This window comes from Morus notabilis, unplaced genomic scaffold, assembly GCF_000414095.1.
Source record: "Morus notabilis unplaced genomic scaffold, ASM41409v2 Scaffold317, whole genome shotgun sequence".
Classification (NCBI taxonomy): Eukaryota; Viridiplantae; Streptophyta; class Magnoliopsida; order Rosales; family Moraceae; genus Morus; species Morus notabilis.
Genome location: NW_010363634.1, coordinates 453,145 through 462,097, shown reverse-complemented (window position 1 = coordinate 462,097; position 8,953 = coordinate 453,145). Strand labels below are relative to the sequence as shown.

At 30.8% G+C, this 8,953-nt stretch overlaps 1 pseudogene; it reads right to left on the bottom strand.

The window, feature by feature from the left end:
• The window catches only part of LOC112092804, a 17,315-nt pseudogene extending 15,663 nt beyond the window's left edge, over positions 1-1,652 (bottom strand).
• Between the last annotated feature and the right edge of the window lie 7,301 nt (positions 1,653-8,953).

The window sequence follows — 8,953 nt, the reverse complement described above, 5'->3', positions numbered from 1 at the left end:
GGTCAAAACAGGGTTTTCTGGGCTGTTTAGGGTCGGTTTCAGTGGGAACCAGTCGACCGGTGATAGATGAGTGTAACTCCACCGGTCAGCCGGTGGAGAGGTGACCGGTCGACCGAATCGGTCGACCTATGGAAGGGTGACCGGTCGACTGGACCGGTCAACCGGTGGGGAGAAATTCCAGGGCCAACAATGGCCGATTCGTGAAGAACAAAGCCAAAACCTGCAATTTTGGGTCCGATTTCGACATATTCTCAAGAGAAATGTATAGATCCAGTTTCAAATCAACAAATGGGGTCTAAAGAATAAAAAACTCCCAATTTTCATCAAGGTTTCACCAAATCCCATTCGGATTCCATTTAAAAACAAAATTTAAACCAAAAATCACCAAACTCGACTAAAACGAGTTCCACAAAGCTAAATCCGAAAATCTAAAGTAAGTTTCAACGAGTTTTACCTCGATCCAAGCTTTGATGTTGAAAACCTCTTGGAAACCTCCGTTTTTGGTTTAAATCCGGCCCTTGAGAAAGAAAACTTTGAGAGAGAGAAGGAGAGATGAACGGGAGAGGGAGAGAGAGAGAGAGAGAGAGCTCGAGGTAGAGAGAGAGTAAGGAGAGAGAGAGTGTCGAGACAGAGAGAGAGAGAGGGAGAGTAACGTGAGGAAGGGAAAGGAAAAAAGGGAATAAGGAAAAAGGAAAAGGAGAAATAGAAGGAAAAGAAAATTAAGAAAAATAAATAAAATAAGTAGGGGTGAAATTGCAAATACTAAAATAAATTTTAAAAGCTCATGATTAATTAAGAAAATCAATTTAGGCACACTAATAAACGACAATTATTATAATTAAACAAGTTTAATTCCGGATGGCGTTACAATGGTCCATTAAGTACTAAAATCTAGATTAACCTATTGCTTAAGCTATTTGTGAAACATAAAATCTGGAAGTGATCAACACATATAACATGTATAGAAAACTCTATTTCTGAATATTTGATGAACAATTATAAATAATGACAATAAACTAGAAAGAAAGAAAAAATAAAAGAAAAAACCATGAAATAGTCTTTGATGGAACAGGGGAGGAAAAACAATCAATTGAATGGTGAATTTGATTAAGATGGTTGGAAAATTCTTCATAGATCACAAATAAGAGGTTGAAAATGATTATATATATAGGAATTGTCTCCAGTCCGGTACCCGAACTGGAGCGGCACTTGTTTATTTCTCTATAAAACATATATATTTCTTCTTTAGAATGTGTATATTTTCTCTTAAAACATACATATTTCTTTTTATGGTAAAATATACAACATATACATATTTTAAGAGAAAATATATAAGAAATAGACATGTTTCAAAAAAACATACTAAGTCTGGTACCGGACTAGAGATTTTACCTATATATATATTACACTCATACCAACAAGCTGAAACCAGTTACTGAAGCAAACGAAGTGGCCATTGAAGCTCATTCTAATTCTCCGAGATGGCCCAAAAACATCAGTGAAATCATCTGCAAAAAATTTGTCAAAAGATTAACACATACTGGAGGACCCGCTAATACTAGCTGTTTCCTGGCCTCTTCAACAATTTCATGTTTTGTGACTTTTTCTCTTGAACATGTCTCATTTTGCTTATTGTGATAAAAGGCGAGCATTTTGCTCCTCAAGATCCATGTTTTCTAGCTCAAATATTTGATTTCCAAAATTAACTCAATTGAAGGTCAGGAAAGGTGTAGTAGCTAAAGAGTATACACTCTAGTTATTGGCAGAGCCAAAAAAAAAATAAAAAAATAAAAAAAGTCATGGGTGGGAACGTGATTGAACTAATGTGAAGTAAATAAAAAGATGAAAAATCTCAAAGGGTACAAAATACGGATTTTATAAAATTTGAAATTCAAAATTAAAAATAAAGAAAAAAGTTTAGGCGGGGGTGGCTGCCTACTCTCAGCTGTGGGTGGCTCCACCCCTAGTTATATATAGACACACACACACACATATATATATATATATGTATATACATATATATATACATACTAGTTCAAACACGTGTTCTCGCGTGTGTATTCAACATTTTTTTTTATACGGAGACCCTATTTTTTTTTTGAAATTTTTTTAATTTATGTTTTTTATTTTTATTTTCTTAAAAGTTTAGTCCAATAGACAACATATTGAAGAGAGCAACATCAAAAGGAAAAAGGTTTTTAATGGCGCGAATTAGATAAAAAAATTATTTAGGAGTACATATGAAAGAAAGTTATTTGGAAAAATAAAGGATAAAATGTTTCCATAGAGACACATTTGAAAACAAGATATTAAAGATTATTTATTAGGTATACATAAAAAATGTATGGGTAATCTTGACAAATACTTCTTAAAAGTGTATGGATTATGATTTTTACCATTTGCTCTTGATTCATAACTTTTTTATTCAAATAATTCCACTAACAAAAGGGTATTTATCAAGAGTAATGAGGTAAAGGTTTAGATTCGTGCACTCTCAAGAATAAATTCTCTATTTTTTCAAAATTGTATTTGAGAGGGTTGTTTCCTAATAATAAAAAGGTTTTGATTAGGATATATATGAGAAGAAACTATTTTAATGTGATAACTAGAGAAATTTTTTTTATGAGGGACACAATTGTAAAAAGGAAATATATAATATATTGTAGAGTAAAAAAGGGGAGAGAAAAAGAAATCAAACAAAAAAGGAAGAGTAATTGACACTATTAGTCCCTTAACTATTTAATAGGTAACAGTTTAGTTCTTTTCTTTTTTAAATTTTGATAAGACAGTCCCAAAACTCTTCAATTGTTGAAATTAAACCCTTTCTATTTATCTCTGTTAAATTTTTCACGGATTCATCATATACACTACATTTGAATAGAGTTTTTTCAATATATTTTAATAGGTTTGAGGGTAATTTTGTCGTTTTATTAAAACTTAGAGGTACAATGAAATTGACGTGCATGATTCTGTGAAAGACTTAGTGGAAATAGATTCAAAGGGGTTTAGGGATCGTTACACTAAAACTAAAAAGAGAATAAAACTGTTACATATTAAAGAGTTTAGAGATCATTGAGAGGCATAATGAAATTCACGTGCATGATTCTGTGAAAGACTTAGCGGAAATAGATTCAAAGGGGTTTAATTGCCAATAATTAAAGAGTTTAGGGATCGTTTCACTAAAACTAAAAAGAGAATAAACTGTTATATATTAAAGAGTTTAGAGATCATTGATGCCAATTACTCAAAAAGGAAAAAGAGAAAAAGAAAGTAATGAAAAAAAAAAACAAAATAAAGAAAAATGAAAAAAAAAACTTTAACGTAAAAAAACGTATTTCTTGGCTATTATATATAAAAGGATGTAATTGAGAGGGTCATTTCCTTAAATATATATATATATATATATATATTAGAACATTTATAACAAGAAATTATTTTAATGGGATAATTAGAGAAAACAATATTTACTAGGGACACATTAAGAAAAAAAAATGTATTGTAGAGGAGAAAAAGTGATTGAAGAAAGAAGTCATGAAAAAAAAAAAAAAAAAAAAAAAAAAAAAAAAAAAAAAAAAAACTTTAACGTTAAAAAAAATGTTTCGCATGGGTTAATATGGGGGGAAAAACGTGCGAAATATTTCGCACCCCACAGAAGAAGCCCATTCTCCTTCGAGAGAATGGATTAGATTAGAGAAAAAAATATTTATAAGGGACACATTTTTCAAATGGAGAATAAGAATGTATGGTGGAGGAAAAGAAAAAAGTAAAAAAATAATAAAAAAACCATTTAACGTAAGAAAAATTTATTTATTGGGTGTATATAAAAAGATGTATTTGGAGGGTCGTTTTTTAAAAGGAAAGTTTTTAATTAGGACATATATGGGAAGAAATTATTTTAATGAGATAATTAGAGAAAAATATTTATGAGGGACATATTAAAAAGAAGAAAAAATGTATTGTAGAGGAAAAATGGATGAGAAGAAAGAAGTCAAGGAAAAAAGAAAAAGAAAAAAGGGAAAAAGAAAGTAAAGCAAAAAAAAAAAAAAAAAAAAAAAAAAGGAAAAAAAAAAAAAAAAAAAAAAAAAAAAAAAAAAAAAAAAAAGGCCTTTAACGTAAAAAATGTTGCCATTGTGGTTTCGTACTCCCCACAGAAGAAACCACGTTTCGCACCCTGCAGAAGAAACTCATTCTTCTTTAGGAGATTGGAATAGATAGATATATAATGCATCCCATTTGCACAACTTGTCTTGTTGAGCCTTGGAATTGATACTTTTTTATCTTTCCTTTGGTATTTACTAGAGCAATATTGAGTACTTAGTGCTAGTTGTCGTCTTGATGGTTCACTTTTATTCAATCACACGTTTAAATGGGAAGGGCAATTATGTGGTGTACAAAATATTACCTAAAACTCCCAAGAAAACATTATCGTTGATGATGTTAAGATGTTCTTCTCCAATTTCCACTAGTATAGAGCTGTGGCCTATACAAAGTCCATTTTTTTTTTAACTAATATACAAAAAGTCCATTGTAATATTAGAGTTAGAAATTTCTGATATTTCTGTGTGATTATCATTAATGATTTGGAGCTTGAAGAAAGATAATTCATACTAATGTGCCTTGGATGATCAAGTTCACTAGGCTTTGGTGAGCACAAATATAGCCACAACGATTCAATTACCCGGGTGGTGCACTCCATCACGGAGCTAATATGTTGTATAGGTCTCCCTCTAAGAGCCCACTATGCCAAAAATATCTTATAGTTATTAAAAGGGAGAAGGAGTGAAATAGGACAATACTTAAGATGAATTAAAATTAATAGGTCAATAGTTTACATAAGTTAATAAATATGTCAAATTACTGTTTTCGTCTATAACTTGTCTGCTTATGAACCATAACTTGACAAGTTATTGTCCATAATTATCCATAACTTGTCTGGCTATGAACCATAACTTGATAAATTTTTTCATAACTTATCTGGTCATGAACCATAACTTGACAAGTTATGGCATATTAATTTCTATAACTAAAAATTGACCTATATACTTTCTTAAACTTTTCATATTGGCCTATTTTCTACTATTTCTCTTATTAAAAATATCGTTTCCTTTTTTTTTTCTCTTTTCCCTTTGGCGGGTTCTGCAAACTTTAGATCGTGATATATATAAAAAGAACACTAATATTTTTTCGGATGGGGTTACAACCTCATCAGTCACACACAATGGCGGATTTAAGTACGACTCAGTAGGGGCTACCGTCCCCACTCAAATTGTTTTAAAAAAAATATTACCTTAAAATTTTAAAATTTTACACTTAAATTGAAATAATATATGACCCCACTAAAATAAATATATTTTCTTATATGTCCCCACTAAGATAATTTGTTAAAAATATTTTAATATACGCCTCTATTGAAGTGAAAGACTGGCTCTGCGGTTGACAGGATTGTGGCCCTGTGAGGTTGAAAATTTGTTATTATATTAAAAAAAAAAGACATTGTGAGGGAATTTAAGAAGGTGAAATTCAAAAGTGAAATCATAGAAATGTAGAAACCCTACATTGAAAAATTCTGACCGTTGGTGTCGAGTGACTTTGTAAACAACAACCGTCAAAACAATAAACACTACTTAGATAGTGAGAGTATTACAGTCATTACAAAAAATTGATTAAAAAAAAAAACCGAAAGATGGAAATCTATTACTTCTTTTCCAAGTGATGGAAATCTTTATAGATGTCAAAATAGGGTCATTCATTTAATTTTCTCCTTTTAACTTATAAATTGTGTTGCCCCTAACTCATAGAGAAATGGCAATCTTTAAGAATGCCACTTTAATGAGGCATGTTAAGAATACTGCAACTCCAATAGGAGGGGTTAGAATTTGAGCACTCTAAAGGATCAATCATAGGTCGACAAATGTGTTTTGTAAAACTACTTGATTACTGCATGTAATATACCTGATTATATCACCAAATAAACATTGACATCAGCTGACAATTGCAGCCCGAATAATCTGCTAGATTATTAGTGAGAATCTATAATATTATGTCTTCTTTTTCACCATTTTAGTAAAGAGTATTAATCAAGATTAAGGACAAAAATTCAGATCCATACACTTTAAAGGAAAGTTCAGCAATTTACTCCATTTTTTATGCTAGTTAAAAAACAATTTAATGGATTACCACAGTTATCTACTACATGAATTGCGAAATTAACAAGTATCACAAGCATTCTCTGATGTTGGTCACTTGAGTAACCTGGTAGATTACCACTAGCAATCTATCGGATTAAGTATACAAAATTAACATATTAAACGAAAAAAAATACCATATTAACCAATAAATCATAAAAATATTATCAATATTTACTCAAGTCTAAAGAATTGGGGCAAAGCGAGATGAAATAGTGCGAGTTGTCGAGCTTCATGACATCCTCCCCCTTGGTGAGCTGCCATGGATATCTAGTATGGGATATCTTGAATAGAGGTTGCGACTCGCCTTTCAACGTTAGAGTCAGCTTGATCACGCCTTTTGCTTCTTCATTTTTTGTTCAATCAACATTTTTTTTATTTAGAATTTCACAACTTTCTAACATATTTCTACACTATTATGATAAAAGTTTATGATCCTATATTTACTTTGAAAGAAAAAAAATGTATAGGTTGGTTAAATGACTATACTTGTTCAAGTTCAACTCAAATTATAAGTTTTTCTGCTTTGAACTCAAATTATAAGTTAAATTAATATATTTATTTGTATATTCTCGTAATAGATAAATGACTATACTTGTTCAAGTTCAACTCAAATTATAAGTTTTTCTGCTCTGAACTCAAATTATAAGTTAAATTAATATATTTATTTGTATATTCTCGTAATAGAAAAAAAAATTTTGAATAAATAATTATGAAGCATTGTTAAAAATACCTTATAATCGTAAATGAGATCGAAAAAAAAGTTCAAAATAAAAATAAATGTAACGTCTCTCATACTAGTCTTTATTTATATTTATTGATAATATGAGCTGAATGGGGTTTTGACTTTTGAGTCACGGTTAGTAAAAATTATTACTTAAATGAGTGTCATAAATTTCTCAAACACTATGTCTCCCAGTAGTGGAGAGAGAGAGTAATCTATTGTTTGATTGGAGGGAGTTAATAAAGAGTCTCCTTTCGGACCCATTATTTTAAATCATTTTCATTAATGAAAAAATTTAAACACTCCATTCAACTTTAAATTAAAAGAACTATTTTATCCTTCATAAGAAATTATTAATAAATATAGACAATATAAAATAAATAACTATAATCCATCTTTTCAACCAATTTCTATCTCTTTTTACCAAACGAATTCTAAAGAAAAAAAATATATCTTCACCTCAACACTACAGAACAAGTGGTCAAGTCCTGTATTAGAGGTGTCACTTCGCATGATTAATTTTGTGGGTGAAGTAAAAGCAGTTTTTCAAAGACGATCAAAACGTGCTAACTTATGTGCTATTCAGTAACACACTCACACAGATCCCAAGACCTGAAAAATCTGTCTTAGGCAGTTCCTTAACACCAAATTTGTCAACAAATACAACCAGATCCTTCAACACCAAATGCTTAATTAGTTGCAGATTAAACTATTTATTTAATTATTTTGAGGAAAATAACAAATTATTAATCTTAAATCAACTCTCAAATTAACATTAATCCTAACAAATTCCTTCTCCTAACAAATAACTGATTTATTTTGATGAAAACAACTTATTAATCCTAAAATCAGCCCTCCAATATACTTTAACCCTAACAAATTAAGGGAACGTGTGTTTCCTATATTCGTCCCTAATTCTGAATCATGATTCATGGTTCTTTACAGTATTTTCTCTCATAAAAAATACACGTAAAACGAGAATGATTTTGAATCATGATTCTGAATACATAAATCAAACGTTCTTTTATCTTTCTCCTAACAATGTTTGATCTCGTTTCTAGTGCGTCACCATCTCCCTGCGCGGAAGATGTCAGACGAGAACAACCACGAAGAAATTCTAAATATTTTACCATACGTATGTTCATTGCTCGTCTTGTAATGCTAATTTTATGACTGGAGAGGATTTTTTGGGATCACTTCTTTAGCTTCAGTGCTTGTTTGTTGTTGTTTAATAATGATGATGATGATGATGAGGAAAAACAAAATAAAGAAAATTACAAAATTAAACAAACAAATGGGTGTAATGAAAATCCAGCTTCTGATCCCTCAAATTTCATGGATATAATTGGCATTTTCATTAAGATACATAATGTATAATAAGTCTCCAAACCATATAAGAAACGAAAGACATACATATAAGAGCAGGAAAATTAAACAAGAAAAGTCCCAACTGCAAATAATCAGGACATAGCTAGGTATGTACTATTTCCAAACTTAATATACCACAAGAAATTTGGCCCAACCTTTATTTCTTTGCTACTCTTGTTTGGATTCCATATCATCATAATCAGTGCAATCAATACAAATTGCACCATCTCCCTCCTTCACAAGTGACGGCACCGCCGCACATACGATACTTGCCACCACAACAGCGACAGTCACCGCCCCGAAAAGAGGCACCCACATCAGAAGTGCCATAGCCCTCCCAAACTGCTGATTCTTGATGATAAAAGACTTCTGAGGTTTCTATTTTAGAATTCTTGAACACTAAAATCGAGATTTGTGCAGTGACACAAAATGTTGGTTGCATTTAACTATATATATTTGTATCAACTTTATTTTACCTTCGCCCTGAAGTACTTAAAGTAGCTTTCAACTTTATTTTACCTTCGCCCTGAAGTACTTAAAGTAGCTTTCAAAAAAAAAAAAAAAAAAAAGAAAGAAAAGTTCCAATTCACCACTTCTCTTAATAATCCCAATGTACCACTTCTCTTAATAATTGTTTGAAAAGGAAAAAAGATGGCATTATAACAAAGTCGAACGT